The following is a 24,758-nucleotide window of genomic DNA, read 5'->3' as shown; positions in this document are numbered from 1 at the left end:
AGGGAGGGGGCCAACCCAAGGCAAGATTTCTCTGCTGATCGTGGAGCTGCTTGGAGGCGAGTGCGAAACAACTAGTGTGAAGAGCATTGAATAAAGGGGGCAGTAGCAACATGGATACAGAATCGGCTAAGGGACAAGAAACAGAGTTGTGGTGAACGGTTGTTTTTCGGACTGGAGGGAGGTGGACAGTGGTTTTCCCCAGGGGTCGGTGCTGTTACCACTTCTTTCCTTGATATATATTAATGACTTGAATTTGGGTGTACAGGGCACAATTTCCAAATTTGCAGATGACACCAAACTTGTAAGGGTAATGAACAGTGAGGAGGATAGTGATAGACTTCAAGAGAATATATGCAGACTGGTTGCATGGGCGGACACATGGCAAATGACACTTAACGAAGAAAAATGCGAATTGATGCATTTCGGTAGGAAGAACGAGAAGAGGCAACATAAACTAGAGGGCACAATTCTAACAGTGATACAGGAACAGAGAGATCTGGGGGTATATGTGCACATATCATTGAAAGTGGCGTGGAAGGTTGAGAAAGCGGTTAAAAAAGCATACGGGATCCTGGGCTTCATAAATAGATGCAGAGAGTACTAAAGTATGGAAGTCATGATGAACCTTTAGAAAACACTGGTTCAGCCACAACTGGAGTATTATGTCCACTTCTGGGCGCCGCACTTTAGGAAAGATATGAAGGCATTAAAGAGGGTGCAGAAGAGATTTACTAGAATGATTCCAGGGATGACGGACTTTAGTTACGTGGATAGACTGGAGAAGCTGGAGATTTGATCGAGATTTTCAAAACCATGAAGGGTTTAGAAAGAGTATATAGAGAGAAATCGTTCCCATTTGCAGAAGGGTGAAGGACCAGAGGACATAGATTTAAGGTGATTGGCAAAAGCACCAAAGATGAAATCAGGAAAAACGATGGGAGGGGGAGTGGGACCAGCTGGATTGCTCTTGCATAGAGCTGGTGTGGTCTTGATGGGCCGAATGGCCTCCTTCCGTGCTGTGTTCGTTCCATGATTCAAGTCGAATGCTCGCTGAGCAGGTGAGAGATAGCAAGATAGATTCTTGCATTCTCCACTCACCTTTTGACTTGGGTCAATTGTCCAGAAACAAAAGTGGCGTCAGTTTTCAGCGAGCCCATGGTCCATGTACTTCTTAAGCTTCACTGCTTGCTACAGTACAGAGAGGTCAAGTGGCAGCAAATCTTTTGGTGTGCTGCAGGAAGAAAAAAATATTGATTTTGGTCTTGAGCAAAGATGGGAAAAAAAAAAGCTTAATGATGCCTTCTCTGAGGATTGAACTCAGGACCTTCAGATTATGAGACTGACGCGCTGCCAACTGCGCTAAGAAGGCACTTGATGTATAATGATCCAGGCAGCACTATCAAGTAGGACAGTTTGCAAGGTGTAAAATCATAAACTAATCGGCAGTTTGCAAAAACTCTCCATCCAGGTGGAAATCGAACCAACAATCTTCTGAATTTTGGTCAGACACGTTCCCCATTGCTCGACTGGCCAAAGGTGTGTCGAGTAAGTCGGAGCTCACACTCTCACAGCGCTGCGGTATGAGCAGGTACCGAGTCAGTCTCGGTCATGCCCACGCGTCTCCACGAGTCCGGGAGTGTCAAAAGGCACACGGTGAACAATCACCAAAAAGAGGGACCTTTGCTGTTTCCCTTCGAGAGCTCAGCTGGTCGTGTGGAAAACTTGTAGAGATTAAAACTTGAAAGCAAAATCACTCTTAAATCGTTGGTTTAATTCTGGCTCAAAATAACGAACGTGCTTTTGGATTAAGCGGTATTGAGCTCAAGACCGCTCTCTTAACTTTACAGACTGTTTGCTGCTTAAAATGTTGGCGCTTTTCCTTTCTCAAACCTTGAAGCTGTTTTACTCGAGCATTTGCCTCTGCTCACCAGCAGGGAGTGCCTTTGAGCAACAACACGTCAAACCGGACATCACTTTCAGGCAAAAAAAGACTTCTGTCAGTCTTTCGGACAGGTCTCTCGCTGATCAAAGGAGTGCCTTTGAGCAGCAATGCTTTTTTATTTTCAAAATATACTTTATTTCATAAAATTTAAGGATACATAAAGTTCAGGGTAAAAGTCACAATTTCAATTCAAAACAATACAAAACAGATCGCACACACTATGATCCCATTATTTCAATACAATACACAGTACATGTCTTTAAATACATTCTGTATAATAAAAGGTGGGATGGCTTTACACGGTGCTCTTTCCCCATAGAGCCCTTGCATAGGCCGCACCGTGCCTCAGTGCATCCCGCAGCACATTCCCCTGGACCTTGGAGTGTGTCAGTCGGCAACACTCGCTCGTGGACCGCTCCTTGAGCTGGGAGACCAGAAGGTTTCGGGAGGACCAAAGGGCCTCCTTCACCAAGTTGATGGCCTTCCAGCAGCTGTTGATATCTGTCTCGGTGTCCGTCCCGGGGAACAGCCCATAGAGCACAGCGTCCTGTGTGACCGAGTTGTTGGGGGTGAATGGGGAAAGAGGCCTGCGCATTTCTCTCCACATATTCTGCGTGAAGGACCAATCCATCAGGAGACGGACGATGGTCTCATCCCCGTTGCAGCCTTGAAGGCAGCTCGAGGTGGTGCTGAGAATTTGTCCATGTTGGAATGCCCACACTTGGAGCGCGGATCTCACCACCCTCCAGACCACATCCTGGTGCCTGTTGGTCAGTTCCGGCGACGAGATGTTCTGCCAAATGGCATCGACCGTCTGGTCGGGGAACTGCCCGATCGGATTCATCCTCTCCTTTTCCTGCAGAACCCCCAGAACGTTCCTCGTGGACCACTGTCTGACGGCCTTGTGGTCGAAGTGGTTTCTCCTCAGGATCTTCTGCACCTGGGACAGGTAGGGTGGGGTGGTCGAGCTGGACGGGACGTCATCCGTCTCCTCGGCTAGCATGGCCAGACGCAGTTTTATCAATGTTTTGGACAGGTAGCAGCTCAGCACGTAGAGACATTTGATGTTTGTGTACCGGGGCTCTACACACACCCTGAGGCAGCCACACACAAAGCTGGCCATCAGGAAAAGGGCAGCATTGGTGACGCTTCTGTCCCCTTTGTTTGGAGGTTTGTACATGGTGTCCCTGTGGGCACGTTCTACCTTGGACCTCCAGACAAAGTGGAAGATAGCTCGGGTGACTGTGGTGACGGAGTTGTGGGGAATGGGCCAGCCCTGGGCCATGTAGAGCAACACCGCGAGTACCTCACACTTTATCACCAGGTTTCTGCCCGTTATTGAGAGAGACAGCGGCCCCCCAACATACCAAGCTTCTGTTTCGCTTTGGCGAACCGCTCCTCCCATTTCTTGATGGAGGCTTGGGCCCCCCTGAACCAGCTCGCAAGTACCATCAGTTCGTCAGACCTGACGGTGAAGGGGACAAAGGATCGGGTCTCCCACCTGCCATAGAACATGGCCTCACCCTTACTGTAGTTCACTCTGGACACCGAGGCCAGTTCGAAACGATCGCAGACGCCCATCAATCTGTGGACCGACTGCTGATCGGAGCAAAAGACAGTGACGTCATCCATGTACGGGCGGCCGTAATCTGAAAGCCTCCGCTGCCTGGGATCGTCATCCCCCTGATACTTGTGTCCTTCCTGACGGACGGGGTAAACGTCTCGATACCACATATGAACAAGACCACGGAGGGAAGACAACCCTGCCTGACTCCAAATCTGATCAGAAAACTCTCCGACTCCCGCTCATTGATTAGGACTGCGCAGTCAGGTCCAATTGAACATTTCCTCCCCAAAGCCCATTTTGGACAGCACGTCCATCATGTATGTGTGGGATATTCTGTCAAAGGCCTTGTCCAAGTCTAGGCTGATGAGGCAGGTGTTCACCCCCTTTCCGACATGGAGACGATCGTATACCAAGACAGTACCAGGCTATCAGAGACCTTCCTGCCGGGTACAGTACAGGTCTGATCCGGGTGGATCACCTGCTCCAGAGCGGACTCGAGCCTGTTGGCGATGGCCTTCGACAGAATCTTGTAGTTGACATTTAGCAAGGAAATGGGTCGCCAATTTTTGATTTCCCCCTCTCCCTCTTCTGCTTGTAGATGACAGTGATGATGCCTTTCCTCATGGACTCTGAAATGCTGCCTGTCAGAAGCATACCCCCGTACACATCCAGTAGCTCTGGGCCAATCTAATCCCACAGAGCCGAGTGCAACTCAACCGGTAAACCTTCGAGAAGAGTAGAACTCCCCGGAGTTCTACTCTTCTCGAAGGACCGGACGGCCTTTGTCAGCTTCTCCAAGGTCAATGTCCGATCGAGGCTCTCCCGCTCGCCGTCATCTAAGACCTCCGTAATAGAGGACAGGAAGGGTTGGGAGGCCATGGTGTCTCTGAGCTTTGCGTCAGACAGCCCGGCATATAAAGATTTGCTGATCCTCAGTATGTCGGTCTGTAAAGGCGTCACCGAGCCGTCTTCCTCCTTCAGGCTGCTGATCACCAGATGTCTCTCTGTGCAGCTTCTGGACGACGAAACGCGAACACTTCTCGCCCTGCTGCACGGAGTGGACTCGGGACCGAAAGGTGATCTTCGAGGCCTCGGAGGTGAAGATCGAGACTTGCTGGCCCTTCAACTCCCTGAGTTCCTCCCCTACATCGATCCCCATCGACTGCAGCTGGAGCAGATCCTGCATGCTTTTCTGGATCTGGGACAATTTCCTCTGTCTCTCTCTCGTCCCTTTAACTGGACGGGTCAAACCGTGAGGTCAGAGGGTGAAGCCTCTTGAACCGGACGGGTCACACGGTGAGATCTCAGGGTGAGACTGCTTTAACTGGATGGGTCACACCGTGAGATCACGGGGTGAAGTCCCTTTAACTGGACGAGTCACTACGTCAGATCTCAGGGTGAGGTCCATTTAACTGGACGAGTTACAATGTTAGATCGCAGGGTGAGGCCCCTTTAACTGAATGTGTCACACCGTGAGATCATGAGGTGAAGTCCCTTTAGCTGGATGTGTCACAACGTTAGATCTCAGGATGAGGCCCCTTTAACCGGACGGGTCACACCGTGAGATGACAGGGTGATGCCCCTTTAAATGGACAGGTCACACCGAGCGATATTGGGGTAAGGCTATGTGATTCCAGGTGGTATTTCCTAGCTCGGCTAATTTAAATATGTGAGGTGACGAGAGTGTTGGAGAAATGAAGGCTTGAGATGGCAGAAGCACAGGGTCTCAGCAGCAGTGGGACCAGGACTGTACTTTGTAACTGGTGCAGGGAAACAGCAGTGGGAACGGAAATCACAAAATCACAAGAGACTTAGAGGTCCATGTGTATAGATCATTAAAATATTATGGACAGGTACAGAAAATAATCAATAAAGGATAATGGGATGCTGGCCTTTATATATAGAGGACCAGAATACAATGGGGTAGAAGTTATACTACAAATATACAAAGCCCTGATTAGACCACACCTGGAGTACTGTGTTCAGTTGTGGGTACTACACTTTAGGAAGGTCACATTGGCCTTGGGAGTGCAACGCAGATTTACTAGAATGTTACCTGGACACTGAGTGGGGAAATTGGATAGGACCTGTTTTTGGGCGGGAGCAGCACGATCCGCTATTACCCCGTGCCCAATGGGCCCTGCGCAGGCAGGACGAGATTTTCGTCAGCCCTGAGGACTCACCTGCAATCTGCGTTGGCAATCAGCGTTGAACGAGGATTCCATGCAATTCGCATTTTCCACCAGCAGGGGGAAGCGCCTATCTCTTAAAGGCAGGCTGTCTGTTATAAATCTCTTAAAGGTAGCCAGTACCTGTTATTTGCTGAATATAACAGACTGCTGTCTGCACGGAGTCTGAACGGAGATCAGACATCGCACATGTAAAGCACAGATGCAGGTCCCATCCCTATTTTAAAATACTGATGAGTTAATTTAAAATATTGAATTAAGGTTGCACACCAGTAAATCCCACATCCTCCAATCTGCAGGCCAGACCTCACCAGTCTGCTGGCCTGAGACTCCGTGCACCAAGGTTCTCTGCTGATGCACCAGAGGCCTTGGTATAAGAGGTGGACTGAAGGAGGGACATCCTATATCCGAAGTGGGCAGGAGGTCCTTCAGGCATACACCCAAAAGGTAGTGGGAGGCAGTCGGGGATGAGGTCAATGCCAGGTGCTCAGTATCATGAACATGGATGCAGTACAGGAAGAAATTCAATGCTTTGACATGTGTGGTCAAGGTGAGTGAGGTCAACTGTCAAGTAGCGCCTCCAACCAACTACACCACCAGCCGCACCCATTGCTCCACGCACTACACCCCCCATCACCCACATAGCAACAAACTCTTTCTTTCAGTAATCAACCCTCTCACCATTACACATTATCACCGTTACAACTCACAGGCCACACACACTGGCAGCTATTCAAACATGATAGTAACATCACCCAGACACACATGGCGCTTTCTTTCAGGAGAAGCTGACACTAATCAGGAGGCAGCAAGTGGCGGTGTCATTTTGCCCCTCGAGCCTTTTCCACCATTCGATCAGATCAGGGTGGACCTGTGACCTAACTCAATATACCCACCTTAGCACCATATCCCTTAATACCCTTGGTTCACAGAAATCCATCAATCTCAGATTTAGAATTCTCGATTGAGCTAACATCAACTGCCGTTTGCAGAACTGCGTTCCAAACTTCTCCCACCCTTTGTGCGTGGAAGTATTTGCTAACTTCACTCCTGCACGTCCCGGCTCGAAATATTAGGCTAAGTCACCGCGTCCGAGCTGAGGTAATAAATGAGTTCTTTGCATTTGTCGTTACCAAGGAAGAAGATGCTGCCAAGTCACAGAAACAAGGGAGGTAGTTCAGATCCAGGATAGGCTAAAAATTGATCGAGGAACTACTGGAAAGGCTGGCTGTACTTAAATAAATAAGTCACCCGGTCCGGCTGGGATGTAACCAAGATTGCTGAGGGAAGTAAGGGTGGAAATTGCAGAGGTTCTGACCATAATCTTCCAATCATCCTTAGATATGGTGCTGGTGTCCGAGGACCGGAGAATTGCAAATGTTACACCCTTATTCAAAGAAGGTTGTAAGGATAAACCTGGCAAATACAGGCCAGTCAGTTTAACATCGGTGGTGGGGAAGCTTTTAGAAACGATAATCGGGACAACATTAACAGTTACTTGGACAAGTGTGGATTAATAAAGGAAAGACAGCACGAATTGGTTATGGGCAAATCGTGTTTAACTAACTTGACTGAGTTTTTTGATGAGGTAACAGAGGGTTGATGAGGGCAATGCAATTGATGTGTATGTGGACTTTTAAAAGTTGTTTGATAATGTTCCACATAATATGCTTGTCGGCAGAATTGAAGTGCAAGGATTAAAAGGGGCAGTGGGAGCATGGACATGAAATTGGCGAAGTGACAGTAAACAGAGAGTAGTAGTGAACGATTGTTTTTCTGACTTGAGGAAGTGTTCCCCAGAGGTCGGTATTAAGATCACTGTTTTTCTTGATATATATTAATGACTTGGAATTGGGTGTACAGGGCACAATTTCAAAAATTTGCAGATGGCTCAAAAATTGGAAGTGTTGTGAACAGTGAGGAGGATAGTGATGGACTTCAAGAGGACAAAGACAGGCTGGTGGAATGGGCGGACACGTGGCAGATGAAATTTTACGCAGAGAAGTGCGAAGTGACACATTTTGGCAGGAAGAAAGAGGAGAATCAATATAAGCTAAATGGTACAATTCTAAAGGAGATGCAGGAACAGTCAGACCTGGGGCTATATGTGCACAAATCGTTGAAGGTGGCAGGATAGTTTGAGAAATCGGTTAAAAAAGGATGTGGCGTCAAGGGCTTTATAAATACAGATATGGAGTACAAAAGCAAGGAAATTATGTTGAACCTTTATAAAACACTGGTTCGACCACAACTGGAATATTGTGTCCAATTCTGGGCACCACACTTTAGGAAGGATGTGAAGAAGATAGAGAGGGTGCAGAAAAGATTTACTACAATGGTTCCAGGGATGAGGGACTTCAGTTATATGGAGAGTCTGGAGAAGCTGAGGTTCTCCTTAGAGCAGAGAAGGTGAAGAGGTGATTTGATAGAAGCGTTCAAAATCATTTCATGTGATTGGCAAAATTACAAAAGGCGACATGAGGAAAAACTTTTTTTAAGCAGCGAGTTATTATGTTCTGGAATGAGCTGCCTGAAATGGTGGTGGACACAGATTCAACCATGGCTTTCAAAAATGTATTGTAAAAATACTTGAAGTGAAAAACTTTGCAGGGCTACGGGGTAGAGCGGGGGATTGGGGACAACTGGAATGCTCTTCAAAAGAGCCGGCACTGGCTCGATTGGCCGAATGGCCTCCTCCTGTGCTGCAACAATTCTATGATTCTCTGATTTTGAAGTGTAGTCACTGTGGTAATGTAGGAAATGCTGCAGCCAATTTGTACACAGCAAGATCCCACATACTGCAATGAGATGAATGACCAGAAAATCGGTCTTAGTGATGTTCGTTGAGGGATAAATATTGCCCAGAACACCGGGGATAACTCGCTTGCACTTTCTCGAATAATGCCGTGGGATCTTTTACATCTACCTGGGAAGGCAGATGGGGCTTCAGTTTAACGTCTCGTCTTCAAGGCGACATCCACAACTGTGCAGCACTTCCTCAATGCTACCCCTTCAAAAGTACAGTGTCCATTCACTACTGACGCTCCGACAGTGCAGCACTTCCTCGATACTGCCCCTTCGACAGTACAGCGCTCCCTCAGTACTGACCATCTGACAGTGCTGCGTTGCCTCAGTACTGACCCACCGACAGTGCAGCACTCCCTCAGTACTGCCCGTCCGACAGTGCAGAACACCCTCCGTACTGACCCTCTGACAGTGCAGCGCACCGTCAATACTGCCCCTTCGACAGTACAGCGCTCCTTGCGTAATGATCCTTCGACAGTGGAGTGCTCCCTCAGTACTGACCCTCTGACAGTGCAACGTTGCCTAAGTACTGCCCCTCCGGCAGTGCAGCACTCCCTCACTACTGACCCTATCACAGTGTAGCATTCCTGCAGGACTGACCCTCTGACAGTGCAGCACTCCGTCCATACAGCTCATGCGACAATGCAGCCCTCCCTTAGTACTGACCCTGCGACAGTGCATCACTCCCTCAGTACTGACCCTCCGAGAGTACTGAGCTCCCTCAGTACTAATCCTCCATCAGTGCTGTGTTCCCTTAGTCCAGCACTCCATCAATACTGCCCCTCCGACAGTGCAGCACTCACTCAGTACTGACCCTCCGACAGTACAGTAATCCCTCACTACTGCCCCTCCGACAGTGCAGAACTCCCTCACTACTGACCCTCCGACAGTGCAGCACTCGCACAGGACTGACCCTCCGACAGTACAGAGCTCCCTCAGAATGGCATTGTCGTGTCTGCCCGGATTATGTGTACAAGTATCTGTAGTTGGACTTGCATTCACAACCTTCTAACTCAGAGGCGAGACTGCGACCACTGAGCCTCTTCTGACACCTGAAAGGGGGAGAGGGAGATGGAAGGGCTCAGGTTGTGCAATCTGCAACGTGGATATAGAATCATAGAATCATAGAATCATAGAAGTTACAACATGGAAACAGGCCCTTCGGCCCAACATGTCCATGTCGCACAGTTTATAACACTAAGCTAGTCCCAATTGTCTGCACTTGGCCTATATCCCTCCATACCCATCTTACCCATGTAACTGTCCAAATGCTTTTTAAAAGACAAGATTGTACCCGCCTTTACTACTGCCTCTGGCAGCTCGTTCCAGACACTCACCACCCTTTGAGTGAAAAAATTGCCCCTCTGGACCCTTTTGTTTCTCTCCCCTCCCACCTTAAATCTATGCCCCCTCGTTATAGACTCCCCTACCTTTGGGAAAAAAATTGACTATCTACCTTATCTATGGCTGTCAAAAGTAGGACAAATGGACTACGGATGCACAAGCGACCACAGGTGGAGGAGCAGAGTGTTTGGGAGGGGGTGTTGGACTGGAGGAGGTTATAGAGATAGAGAGGGGTGAGGCCCTCATGGAATAAATATGAGAAATAATAAAAATAAGCTACATGCTTAGGAGGATGGGATCCAATGCAGGTCAGTAAGGGCTTTGGTGATTGGCGATCCGCTCACTAATCAAAAAGCCTGCGATGGGGACGGAATCTGTGGCACGGATGTGGAGATTTTGGGGCCAAAGATCATGACTTCCCAATTTTTACCAGGAGGAAATTGTGGCTCATCTAAATCAGAATGTGGATCTGACAACACAAAGACATTGGAAGGGTCAAGAGAGGCGGTGGTTTTGTCAGCGTCCATCTGAAAGCTGGTCCGTGTCTGCGGACTGTGTCACCAAAGGGCAGCATGTAGATGAGGAAGAGGAGGGAACCAAGGATTGAACCTTTAGAAAGATCAGAGATAACGGTGATAGGGCGGGAAGAGAAGCTTCTCCTGGCTGTGATCAGATAGGTGAGTGGGACCAAGTGACGGTAGTCCCAGCAAAAGAGGCCAGTGTCCGATGAATGAGGAGGTGACGGGTGGTTTGTCTCCAGGTTTGGAGACGGGGAGGGGAGGAACATGGAGGAATTTAAACCCAAGGATGAGAATTTTAAATTTAAGGGATATGGAACTGGGAGCCAGTGAGGGTCAGTGAGGCCGAGCAGGACCTGGTGCTGGTTGGACACGGACTACACAGTTTTGGACGAGCTCACGTTTATAGAAGGTGGGTATTGGGTGGCCGGTCAGGAGTGCATTGGAGCAATGGAGTCTCGGGGGACAGAGCCATTGATGAGGGTTTCAATGGCAATGGGCTGAGGAAGGAATGGAGGCGGGTGAGGGAATCACGTGGCCTTTGTGATGGAGATCAAATCGGATCATGAACTCAGTTCGGTTTTACAGGGGAACAATTTTGCTGGAGCCGTTAACCAGTGTAGAATAAACGGGTAAACATCTGCAGTAAAATAGCGGAGAGAGGAATGTCAATGGGACACGTTCAGTGTCCGTCCCCTAATATCACCCACAGTCATTTCCAGGCTGCAATCCTCAACCTGCCCTTTAACTGTCCTCGTGTCAGAGACTCACAATTCATATTTTAACTGGGAAACTGCAGGAACAGAGTAAAACTGGTCTGCTTGTGTCCCTGGATTCAGTGCACACCGCAGAGAATCGGTAACATTTATAAATAAATCACCAGGACTGAACATTATCAATACAATTATATAAAAACTGTAAATGGAGCCGCTCAGTCTTGTACGAGAACAGATTGAAACTTTATTCCTGAGAGAGATCTGATTAAGATAATGACCTGGACTTTGAGATGTTTGTGTTTTATTCACCACATTATTTACATTGGAGTCAAAGCTGCTGATGTAATGTGTTTGTTAAACTGACTGTAACTAATAGCAATGATCAGGGGTAAAACCGTGTCAGTGGAGACTTATCCCCTGTATAAATCAGGGCTTGTTGGAATGGATAAGCTCAGTGTGCCTGCTGGAGCCTTGTTTTCCAGACCAACAGAAGTCAGTGCTTCTCATAGAAATGCATGATTTAGTGATTCCTCAGATACAACGCATTTATTATCCTGTTCTTGCAGCCGTTGGAGTTCCGGGTAAGCCGTTATCTGAGCTGTTATTTGTGTAAATCGCTGCTAACTTTGCTGCTGTGCTTGGCAAATTGTATTTTCTCCCTACGTGTTCCACGCAGTCGCCTGTACTGCACTATCGGTTGAGTGATGGAATGTGTTAAGTCTGCTCTTTCAGCACTGTAGCTGCTGCAATATATCCGTAATGATTTTTGTATATCCAGCCCTGCCATTGTTACTTGCTTATTCTCTGTACTGAATATATTTTGAATAATTGTATTTTGAATAATGGTATTTTGACACTAAGAATATCCCAACACTGGACAAACAGGGGGCTGTAGGGGGGGGAGGAGCTAAATACGATTAAAATTACGAAGGAATTTGGTACTCAGTAAATTAATGGGACTCAAGGCGGATAAATCCCCTGGACCTGATTGCTTGCATCCTAGGGTCTTGAAGGAAGTGGCAGCAGGGATTGTGGATGCTTTGGTAATAATTTTCCAAAATTCTCTGGACTCGGCAAAGGTCCCGGCAGGTTGGAAAACTGCCATTGTAACACCCTTATTTAAAAAGGGTAGTAGGCAGAAGGCTGGAAATTATACACCAGTTAGCTTAACATCTGTGGTGGGTAAAATTTTGGAGTCTTTTGGATTGGTTTTGGATTGGTTATCTAACAGGAAGCAGAGAGTTGGGATAAATGGTTCATTCTCGGACTGGCAACCTGTAGCCAGTGGTGTTCCGCAGGGGTCGGTGCTGGGTCCCCAACTCTTTACAATCTATATTAACGATTTGGAGGAGGGGACCGAGTGTAACATATCAACGTTTGCAGATGATACAAAGATGGGAGGCAAAGTAGAGAGTGAGGAGGACATAAAAAACCTACAAGGGGATATAGACAGGCTGGGTGAGTGGGCGGAGATTTGGCAGATGCACTACAATATTGGAAAATGTGAGGTTATGCACTTTGGCAGGAAAAATCGGAGAGCAAGTTCTTATCTTAATGGCGAGCAACTGGAAAGTACTGCAGTACAAAGGGATCTGGGGGTCCTCGTGCAAGAAAATCAAAAAGTTAGTTTGCAGGTGCAGCAGGTGATCAAGAAGGCCAACGGAATGATGGTTTTTATTGCTAGGGGGATAGAATATAAAAACAGGGAGGTATTGCTGCAGTTATATAAGGTATTGGTGAGACCGCACCTGGAATACTGCACACAGTTTTGGTCTCCATACTTAAGAAAAGACATACTTGCTCTCGAGGCAGTACAAAGAAGGTTCACTCGGTTAATCCCGGGGATGAGGGGGTGGACATATCAGGAGAGGTTGAGTAGATTGGGACTCTACTCATTGGAGTTCAGAAGAATGAGAGGCGATCTTATTGAAACATATAAGATTGTGAAGGGGCTTGATCGGGTGGATGCGGTAAGGATGTTCCCAAGGATGGGTGAAACTAGAACTAGGGGGCATAATCTTAGAATCAGGTGCTGCTCTTTCAAAACTGAGATGAGGAGAAACTTCTTCACTCAGAGGGTAGTAGGTCTGTGGAATTTGCTGCCACAGGAAGCTGTGGAAGCTACATCATTAAATAAATTTAAAACAGAAATAGACAGTTTCCTATAAGTAAAGGGAATTAGGGGTTACGGGGACCGGGCAGGAAATTGGTCATGAATTTAGATTTGAGGTTAGGATCAGATCAGCCATGATCTTATTGAATGGCGGAGCAGGCTCGAGGGGCCGATTGGCCTGCTCCTGCTCCTATTTCTTATGTTCTTATGTTCTTATCGTATGTCCTTGACTTCTAAAACTTCGGTCTGAAGGAGTTACATTGTATCGGTCGTGATCTTTCTATATCCAACATTGGCATTGTTACTGGATTATTCTCTTTACTGAATGTATTGGAATCAGATGTCTGGCCTAAGAGATGGTATCAGACCATCAGGAACTTTTAATAGTTTCATGTTGTGGAACTAACCTGTCCTGGAATATCTTTTCATCAAAGTGTTTTCAGTGATTGATAATAAGACAGCTCAAGGTCTCAGTGATACAAGTGCATTGTCCTCCCTACCCAATAACATGCTTCAGTTTAACTGGGATTTCAATGTATTTATTGGTGATCACTTTTATGAAATATTATTTCATTGTGTGTGTATCTGACGCCGCTTCAGATGTCTGGTTACTGAACTGAGTTTGCTGCTGACACTTTCACATCTCCTTCTCTGATTAACTGTGGATGAATTCATTGTCTCACACTGAACTTGATTGTAAATTGAAATGTTTTGATGTTATGTTGTATAAGTTTGCATTGTCCCTGTTAGAATCAGGACACCTTCTATGTATCTGTATATTATAAGTGTGATTTTGGGGTTTTGTTAATTGAACAATCCCGCCATCTATCCCTTTACTTTATAGTTATAGGAGAAGGAATCTCAATTTTTGAGAGGTCTGTCTGGAAGAGGCTTTCGATTCTGTTTATTCCATGATTTGCAGATGAAGTGAACAGTGTAGGTGAACAGGTGGAGAATCTGATGATCTGTAGAAACATTAGACTATTGCACAGAGGCTTCACTATTTAACAAACCGACACTGAGAATAGGATCGGTGGATCACGGGGCTGGTGACCAGAATGCAGGCACAGGATGATAGGATTTAATCGGATATAAAACGGATTTGAGATAGAGAAGAGAGTGAGTGATAGAGAGGGCGAGTGAGAGGGAAAGCGAGAGGCTGTGGTGTGAATAATTCATCAGAATGAACTGCTGAAACTTCCAGCACAATTAAACAGAGAAAATGTGATTTGAAGGTGTTATTATGATGTGGTCAGATTGGGTGAGTTTTTATTGTGGGACTCGCTCCTCATGTTTGTATCCCTGTCAGGTCCTCGGTCTGTTTTTGTGAATGTTCCTTGTTTTCCAACTTAACACAAAACATAATTAAAATTTATTTCAAAAATAGCATCAGAAATTTCTTAATCGTAATGAATTATTCCGATGCTGTATTTTTAAAGCTCGGCTGAATTCAGTAAACAATGAGGTTGATTTTATTAATACGTACAAATGTAATTATATTTGAATGCACAAAGTAAATTTATTCAACACATTTTATACCGATACAGGTTCCCTGACATCAATAACCACAGAAATGAGCTGTTGAATGTATTTGTTGGATTGTGTTACTGGGACCAAGAGATTAGATTTCCTCTAACACTCTGCTGCATTCTCTCCGTGTGAAGCCCAGCCTCTCCCCCTATTGCATTGAATCCTCTGTCTCCTCATCCCTTACTTCAGTTGGTCCACTTTCCCAAACCTACGACTCCTGACTCCCCTCCAGCTCCTACATGTATTTTTCCTTGTCTCCCTCCCAATCTCACTCACTGGCTTAGTCTCCAGCTGCCTTTCCCGTTTCGTGCCAGCCCCTGTCGGCTCACTTAACCCAGAGCAACAAACCAGCTGCTCCTCCCCATGTCCCCTTAACTTCAAAACCCTTCGCTCTCTTTTCCCATGCATCTGGAGCCCATATCCGGCTTTAGTCCTCTGGATTCCCACTGTGTAATAATCCTGATCCTTCCCCTCCGGCACTGCTTCCTCACTCGGCCCTTCCAGTGGATCCAGTGCTCACTTGGTTCACTTTCTCTGTCCATCTCCCAATTCATTGTTGATCATTGTGTTTAAAAACGTCTCTCTGAAAACGCAGCCCAGGTCAATCAATCACTTTCCACCCTTCGATGCAGCAACAAAGCTGGAAATTTCACCCCAGATCCTCTTAAACTGCTGCTTTGGCTCCAGGTCTGATCAGTAATTTCTCTGCTTCATTTTCTCTCTCGTACAGTTAACTTGGTGGCGATTGTGATCCTGTCCCGAGGAAAGTGCGGTCTCTCCAAATGTATCAGTGTCTACCTGGTCGGAATGGCAGTGGCCGATCTCATGGTCGTTATCGCTGAGGTGATATTGAGCCAAATTAATGCAATGTATTTCCCAGTGTCATTCCTGCTCATTACTCCAGTGTATAGTTTCATTGCCTCCTTGAGTAATGCAGCCACAAATGTTTCTGTCTGGTTCACAGTCGCTTTCACCTTTGATCGATTTGTGGCCATTTGTTGTGAGAAGCTGAAAACTAATTATTGCACCGAGAGAACGATGGCTGTGGTTCTGGGAACAGTGAGTGTGCTGGGCTGTGCAGTGAGTGTCCCCTGGTACTTTACATTTAAACCTTACCATATAATCGATAATGTTCGCAGGGGTTGTGCGACAAAATCGAACTTCCGTGCTTCCCCCGCATGGGCCGCATTTGATATGTTTCGTCTCATTTTCACTCCTTGTGCCCCAGTCTGTCTGATTTTGCTGCTCAATGTTCTAACTGTCAGGCGTATTTTAGTGTCCAGTCGAGTCCGCAGGGGACTCCGGGGCCAGAGCAATGGAGAGAATCGCAAAGACCCAGAGATGGAGAACCGAAAGAAATCCATCATTTTACTCTTCAGTATATCGGGCAGTTTTATATTATTATGGTTGACAAAGGTTGTATTTAACATTTATGAGTGAATTGCAGACATGCGATATTACTACTCCTACACTGACACTGGTTATATCACACAAGAGACATCAGTTATGCTGCAGCTTCTCAGTTCCTGCACAAACACGTGTATTTATGTCCTGACCCAGACTAAATTCAGAGAGGAGCTGAAGAACGCGGTGAAATACCCATGCAATCTAATTGTTAAATTCGTGAAATCATAGAAAGAACTGAAGGGTTTCAAGCACTAGAAATAAATCCCATTTCACTCTCCATCCCCTACACTTCCCAGGGGACGGAAAATACATTGTATGTTAGCAGCTGAAAGCCATGAAATGATCATAAATCTGATTCTGACTAAATTTTTTTTGGTAATCTGACTTGTTGAGGCAGGATTTGCTCTGCTGAAGACACATGAATAATTGCTCACAATGGCGACTCCATAGAGCTCAGCTGGACTTCAACGAAATGGCTGGTGGGCAGTCATACAATCATAGAAAATAGGAGCAAGAGTAGGCCATTCGGCCTTTCGGGACTGCTCCATTATTCAAAATGATCATGGCTAATCATCGAACTCAGTATCCTGTTCCCGCTTTTCCCCATATCCCTTGATCCCTTTAGTATTAAGAAATATATCTATCTCCCTCTTGAATACTTCTAATGCCTTGTCCTCCACTGACTTCTGTGATAGAGAACTCCACAGGTTCACCACCCTCTGAGTGAAGACATTTCTCCTCATCTCGTTTCTAAATGGCATACTCCGTGTCCTGAGACTGTGATGCCGGGTTCTGGATTCCTCAGCCATCGGGAACATCCTCCCTGTATCTAGTCTGTCTAACTCTGTTCGAATTTTATATATTTCGATGTGATCACCTCTCATTCTTCTAAACTCGAGTGACCCAATCTCTCCTCATAAGTCAGTCCTGCCATTCCAGAAATCAGTCTGGTAAACCTTCGTTGCACTAGAACATAAGAACATAAGAAATAGGAGCAGGAGTAGGCCAATCGGCCCCTCGAACCTGCTCCGCCATTCAATAAGTTCATGGCTGATCTGATCCTAACCTCAAATCTAAATTCATGTCCAATTTCCTGTCCGCTCCCCGTAACCCCTAATTCCCTTTACTTTTAGGAAACTGTATATTTCTGTTTTAAATTTATTTAATGATGAAGCTTCCACAGCTTCCTGGGGCAGCAAATTCCACAGACCTACTACCCTCTGAGTGAAGACGTTTCTCCTCATCTCAGTTTTGAAAGAGCAGCCCCTTATTCTAAGATTATGCCCCCTAGTTCTAGTTTCACCCATCCTTGGGAACATGCTTATCGCATCCACCCGATCAAGCCCCTTCATAATCTTATATGTTTCAATAAGATCGCCTCTCATTCTTCTGAACTCCAATGAGCAGAGTCCCAATCTACTCAACCTCTCCTCATACGTCCGCCCCCTCATCACCGGGATTAACCGAGTGAACCTTCTTTGTGCTGCCTCGAGAGCAAGTATGTATTTTCTTAAGTATGGAGACCAAAACTGTATGCAGTATTCCAGGTGCGGTCTCACCAATACCTTATATAACTGCAGCAATACCTCCTTGTTTTTATACTCTATCCCCCATCAATAAAAGCCAACATTCCGTTGGCCTTCTTGATCACCGGCTGCATCTGCATACTAACTTTTTGATTTTCTTGCACTAGGACCCCCAGATCCCTTTGTACTGCAATACTTTCCAGTTTCTCGCCATTAAGGTAATAACTTGCTCTCTGATTTTCCCTGCCAAAGTGCATAACCTCACATTTTCCAATACTGTATTTCATCTGCCAAATCTCCGCCCACTCACCCAGCCTGTCTGTATCCCCTTGTAGGTTTTTTATGTCCTCCTCACTCGCTACTTTCCCTCCCACCTTTGTATCATCTGCAAACTTTAATATGTTACACTCGGTCCCCTCCTCCAAATCGCTAATATAGATTGTAAAGAGTTGGGGACCCAGCAACGACCCCTGCGGAACACCACTGGCAACTGGTGGGTAAATCCCCTGGATTCAGTCCCCGCCTTGAGTCCCATTAATTTACTGAGTACCTCCATGGCAAGGAAATCCTTCCTCAGATAAGGAGACCAAAACGGCACACAATACTCCAGATGTGGTCTCACCAAGGCCTTATACAACTTCAGTTAGACATCCCTGTTCCTGTACTCAAATCTTCTTGCAATAAACGCCAACATACCATTCGCCTTCCTAGCTGCTTGCTGCACCTGAATGCTCGCTTTCAGCGACTGGTGTTCAAGGGCACCCAGGTCTCGTTGCACCGCCCCCGCCTTTTCCCAACCTATCAACATTCAGATAATAATCTGCCTTTCTGTTTTTCCAACCAAAGTGGAAAAACTCGCATTTACCCTCGTTATACTGCATCTGCCATGTTCTTGCCCACTCACCCAACTTGTCTGAATCACATCGGAGCCTCTTTGCATCCTCCTCACAGCTCTCATTCAACCCCAGCTTTTTGTCTTCTGCAAACTTGGAAATGTTACATTCACTTCCCTCATCCAAATCATTGAGATATATTGTGAATGACTGGGGCCCAAGCACTGATCCCTGCGGTACCCCACTCGTCACTGTCTGCCACCCGGCAAAAGAGCCGTTGATTCCTACTCTCTGTTTCCTGTCTGTCAACTAATTCTCAATCCATGCAAGTATATTCCCCCCAATCCCATGTGCTTCAATTTTGCACAATAACCTCTTGTGTGGGACCTTATCAAAAGCCTTCTGAAAATCCAAGTACACCACATCTACTGGTTCTCCCCTATCTATTCTACCAGTTGCCTCCTCAAACAAACTCCAGTAGATTTGTTAAGCATGATTTTCCTTTCATAAACCCATGCTGATTTGTCCAATCCCATTAATGCCTTCCAAATGTTCTGTTATCACATCCTTTATAATAGACTCCAGAATTTTCCATACTACTGATGTTAGGCTTACTGGTCTGTAATTCCCTGTTTTTTCTCTCCCTCCTTTTTTTAAATAGTGGGGTTACATTTGCCACCCACCAATCTGTAGGAACTGTTCCAAAGTTGGATAAAGCTGGTTATCAAAGTCACTGTTGTGGGCCTAATTAGAAAGTGTGCACTCCATATAAATGGATAGAGAAAGGGAGAGAGGGAGAGAGAGACAGAGAGAGATTCAGAAAGGTGGAAAGAGAGAGAGAGGAAGCGGGAGAGACCATGGGAGAGAAAGATAGAGGGAGGCAGTCAGAGAGGGATGGAGACATATGGCGAGAGAGCCAGAGAGAGACTGAAAGAGGGAGGTAGAGACAGAGAGAGAGAGACAGAGCCAGAGGCAGAGAGGGAGAAAAGGAGAGAGACGGGGCGAGAGAGACTGAGAGAGGGAGAGAGAGGCAGATAGAGAGATACAGAAGGAGAGAGAAGGAGGGAGAGACAGAGATAGAGAACGAGTGTGAGACAGAGAGAGAGAGAGACAGAGAGAGAGAGAAAAAGAGAGAGAGGGAGAGAGAGTGACTGAGGGACAGCCGGAGACAGAGAGTCAGCTGGAGAGAGAGACAGAGAGAGATATAGAGGGGAGATTGAGAGACAGAAAGAAAGAGTCAGACAAACAGACAGATAGCGAGAGGGGAAGGGAGAGAGAGAGTGAAAGAGAGAACGACAGAGAGAGGCCAAGATAGAGCAAGACAGTGGGAGAAACAGGCAGAGAGAGAGAAAACAGACATGGATGGAACGAGAGAGAGACACTGATAAAGAATTAAAAAGTGATAGAAACTGAGAGGTAAATAGACGGAAGAAATCAATTCAGTGTCACTAGAGACTGAGTGCGCGGCAAAGCAGGAGAGTGTAGGACATAAAAGACAGTAACAGAAAGAGAAAAAGTGGAATAGAAAGCATGGAGACGAATAGAAAACAGGAGAGAGGGAGAAATACAAAGATTAAAACAGAGATTGAAAGAAATTGAATGAAATACAGAAACAGGAGCAACGAAGAGATAGAGAAGTCAAATAGAAATAGAGAGAAAGAAGTCGACAGAAGCAGAGCTGGAGAGAGTGAGAAACAGACAGAATGGATCAAAGATAGATGAAAAGGATGAAGAAGGGGATGAGAGAAAGAAAGTGAAAAAGTACATACACGGCGAGTAACAAAGACTGAGATAGACAGAGGCAAACATAAAGAGAGAGAAGGATACAGAGACAGAGGTGGAAGTATAAAAAAGATCGAAAGAGAATGAGCGAGAGGGGCATGAATGCAGATTTAAAGGAAGACAGGGAAGGCAGAGAAAGGCGCAGAGAACAAACGCCAAGAGTAACAGATAGAAAAAGATAGAGACATGAACAGCGACAGAGACTGAAATTAAAGTGGAAATGACAACATAGAAAAACACAGACAATAAACAGAGATAAACGATATAACAGAGAACGGACACAATGAAAGGTGAACAAGCATATACAGTGAAAGGAGGGTAGAGACAAGAGTGAGAATAGAACACAGAAAGCATTAAATAAGCAAACAAACTGTGTGATCAGCCTGGAGTGTGTGAGAGTGCTGACCAGCAGAACAGCAGCAGATGAAGCAGGCCAGACACTTCATGTTTCTTCTGGAGTAACACTCTTGTGGATTTAATTTTGACATTTCTAAAGGTGATGCCTGGAGGCTGCACAATAAGGTCACTCAGTCTTGTGTACCTGACCCTGACCATTACTTACTGCAGGAGATTCCCAGCTGCTCTGTGTAGTTAAAATTCATCAGTTAAACTAACGCCTAAGACTAAATCGGCTTCAGCATGTCTGAAGGAAAGGGACTGTTAAAAGGTGGAAAGAATGTTAAAATGTTTCTTCATGACACTTCGTGACAGACCATACGGCAGAGGATATAAAGAATATACATTGCAATAAGAACGATTCCAGGAGGGCTAGAGGTCGTTTGAACACCTGCCGGCTTAACGTGGTTATGTTGTGGACACTGGGAGAAAACAAGTGAAGTGTCAATCAATCGTGGGTTGTATTTGTAGGAACCTATTGTTGCAAGTCACCGTCCCAAAGGTGTGATTTTCTGTTAAAAAGTATTTTAGATCGGGGCAGAAGTTGAGTGGGGAGAGACACAGATCCAACACGACTGCTCCAAACTCACATTTCGCTTCCTCGCAGCACCTGGAATCTTCCTGACTGTTCGCTATCTCCCGGCTTGATGCCTAGATGCTGGTTTACAGATTGCCTGTGAAGCACATGAACTGGCTGCAAGAGAAAGTCACGCTACACTACAACAGTATTCATCAAAATCTGGACAGGGTCCCGCAGCACGTTTCTGCTCTGTAACTGTTATAAATACTGTTATTGTTTCAGATTACAGAAAATATGAATAATGGAGAAATAAATCAAATCCCAGATCAGAACCACATTCCAATTGAGTCCAATTTCATTCTGATTTATTTAATAGAAGTTAGATTGACATTCTGTACAGGAAATGTTGCCACTGTTGTGAAGTAGGAATAACCAAATGTTAATCCATTCTTTTGCAGAAGTTCACATTTTGGTGTTTAATTCCCTAACTGAGTCAACAGCTTTGTGTTAAACACCAGCTAGTGTCAGTCTCATACAGTTTGTATCGTTAACTATAGTGCAACAGTGATGTAACAGGAAAGGAAATGAACCCTCTCCGTGTCTCTCACCACAACAAGCTCCGCCTTGCCCCTCAGTAAGATGGCTGCCTTACTGGTGGCCATTTTGTTTCAGGCTCAGAGCGGCCATTTTGATTAAGCTGCATGGCTGTCTTGCCCCCCACCCCCCACCCCCCACGTAAGATGGCTACCTTACTGCCTGTCATTTTGTTGAAGATCAGGGCTCTGCACTTTGCAGAACAATTAATACATTGTCAAATATAAATAAGAAATGCAATCTAATTTGATGCATTTACTTAAAATGTTTCATCATCTGTAAATTGCTGTGAACCATCATAAATATCTTTATTATTTTCTAAATGTGTAACGTGTACATTTGTGTTTTGCTCATGTAGAAGATGAGACAATTTTGCATGGTGATGAACCTCACAATTTAGTAGCATAATAACAACTGGAACATGGACAGTTTTTCTACAAACTAGCTATAATTTTACACAAGCCCTTTGATGCTTCATTAAATTGCATTAACCTGACTCCTTCTCCCTACTTTGCCTTCCTCTGGAATCCTAACGACCTAATCTAAATCACGTGTAGCCTCTATCATACAAAATGCATTCTCATAAAACATTAATACTGACTTTTTTATTCTTAATCTATTTTTCTGATTGTATTACACACTATTCTACACATGGGTACAGAGATTTAAATATAAAATAATTGTCCTCACGAAGGAGGGAGAGGAAGCATGGAGAGACGCTCTGAAACTGGGGAATAAACAAAAAAATTAAAAATATAAAAGAAAGGCAAGAAAAAGGAAATAACATTTGGGGAGAACCTGAAACTGACCACGGGCACTTCAGGAGAGAGACTGGGAATAAGCCACAGAGAAATTAAGAATGAACAGAGATTAATATGTAAATCACCTCAGGAAGAAGAGAGCGAATAAATTAGTACAAGATCTGATACTGGGAATCAGCAAAGATTTAAATCTAAAAATGACTTCTCGAGGGAAACAAGGAAAAACCCGGAGATCGGGTCTGAAAGTGGGAATACAGATTTAAACAGCAAAATCAGGGTAGCAGGTGGTGAGGGAAAACATGTAGAAAGGGACAAATACTGGGAATAAACAAGGACTTCAAAATAATACTCACCTCAGGGAGCAGATGTAGAATAATAGGGTGCAGGGGACTGCATGTGGAGATAAGAAGAGAATTATCCGTAAATATCACCTTGAAAGGGACAACATAAGAACATAAAAATTGCTGTCCAGGGTGCTCTTCATGCTCTACACCTGCTGCGTTGTCTTGCAAATGCGGTTCTTGGACTTCTACAACTGATCGGCCTTCTCCAGAATGTGGGAGGTGACTGTCTCCAGGGCCTGCACATTAGGTCTGTGCCACCATGTCTTAGTTCTGTTGAAGACTGGGGTCCTGAGATTTGGGACCTTGGGCTCTTCATCCAAGGGCAGTTGTTTCTCGGCCTCCCCAGGAGAGAAATAAAGAATTATTTCCAGCTCTTCCTGCTCACTCGTTCTCGGTGTTTCACCCTGTCATATACCCTCAGTCTCACTATAGACATCCTTTCGAGAGGGTGCATCTGGGCTGGTGATGGGAACGGTGAATCAGGTACAGCAATAGATGCTTCGGTGATACAAAGCTTACTGTCATATCCTTACTTTATTAAATGGTGGGAGACCTTACAATTAACAACAACTTGCATTTATATAACGCTTTTAACGTAATGAAACTTCCCAAGTTTCGAATCACTATTTCATTGTTTTCATTAAATGCACTCATTTCACTGAGATAAAGCTTTTTTCTTTAATGGGTCAACATTTTATCTTCCAATCTAGTACATTTTCGTGGTTTTTGGAATTTTTAAAAATCATTTTCAATAAATGTACTTATTTCATATTGTCAACTCAATTAAAACGTATCTGAATGTGTACCTAAACTGCATGGCTATGGACCGATTGGTGGAAAGTGGGATTAGGCTGGGTGGCTCATTTTCAGCTGGTGCGGACAGCCGGGCCGAATGGTCTCCTTCTGTGCCGTAAATTTACTGCGATTCTTTGATTCTAAGACGCGTCACAGGAAGATTATCAGATAAAATCGGAGGTCAGCAGCTTAGTGACTGGTTGGTGAGTGATACATTTTCTTGCTCTCTTAGCTAGGGGAGTGTTTTAAACTCGGGACCTATAACTTGCTAACACTTCATTCAATTATTAATTTAAGCTAGATTAATTAATTAATTCTTAAAATACCAAAACTAAACCAAGTGAATTGCTTGCATTAAAACTTTAATGAGGTAAATAAATAAAACAAGGTTAGGTAGAGATGGCAGGGCAGGTGATGTGCCGTATCTGCAGCATGTGGGAGATTGTGGAGAGCAGCGTGATCCCAGGGATCCACATCTGCAATAAGTGTCTGCAACTCGAATAACTTCGGCTCTGAGTTGTTGAGCTGGAGTCCGACGTGCAGACATTGCGATGCATCAGGGAGGGGGAGAGTTATCTGGACACTTTAACCCAGGAGGCAGTCACTCCCCTTAGATTAGGTAATGGTTTAGATTTGGTTTGTGGTCAGGGACAGGAGGATGTGACTGCAAGTCAGGCAGGTAAGGGGACCCCAGATGCAGTGGTGGAGGAGCCTCAGCCTTTGCTCTTGTCCAACAGGTAGGAGGTGCTTGTTACCTGTGTGGATGAGAACAGAGACTGCAGGGAGGAAGGGCAAATTGACCACGGCACCGTGATACAAGAGGCAATTCAAGTGGGGGAGGGGAGGGAAAATTAATGTGGGAGTGTTAGATGATAATCTATTCAGTGGGATAGATACTGTTCTCTGCAGCCGTGACCAGGAGTCCCGAAGGCTGTGTTGCCTGACGGTGCCAGGGCAAAGGGGCGGGTTTTCGTGGTCCACGTTGGTACCAGCACCATATCTAGAACTAGGGATGAGATTCTGCTGGGTGAGTTTGAGCAGCTTGGGTCCAAATGAATAAGAAGAACCTCAAAGAT

At 45.5% G+C, this 24,758-nt stretch overlaps 1 non-coding gene across 1 annotated transcript; it reads right to left on the bottom strand.

Annotated features, from left to right (window-relative positions):
- Positions 1 to 1,296: 1,296 nt before the first annotated feature.
- Positions 1,297 to 1,369, bottom strand: trnam-cau (transfer RNA methionine (anticodon CAU)). Its single transcript has one exon. It is a non-coding gene; the product is annotated as a tRNA-Met (tRNA).
- Positions 1,370 to 24,758: the final 23,389 nt, after the last annotated feature.

Source organism: Heptranchias perlo, unplaced genomic scaffold (genome assembly GCF_035084215.1).
Source record: "Heptranchias perlo isolate sHepPer1 unplaced genomic scaffold, sHepPer1.hap1 HAP1_SCAFFOLD_63, whole genome shotgun sequence".
NCBI classification, from domain to species: Eukaryota; Metazoa; Chordata; class Chondrichthyes; order Hexanchiformes; family Hexanchidae; genus Heptranchias; species Heptranchias perlo.
This window is presented reverse-complemented; position numbering and strand designations above follow the sequence as displayed.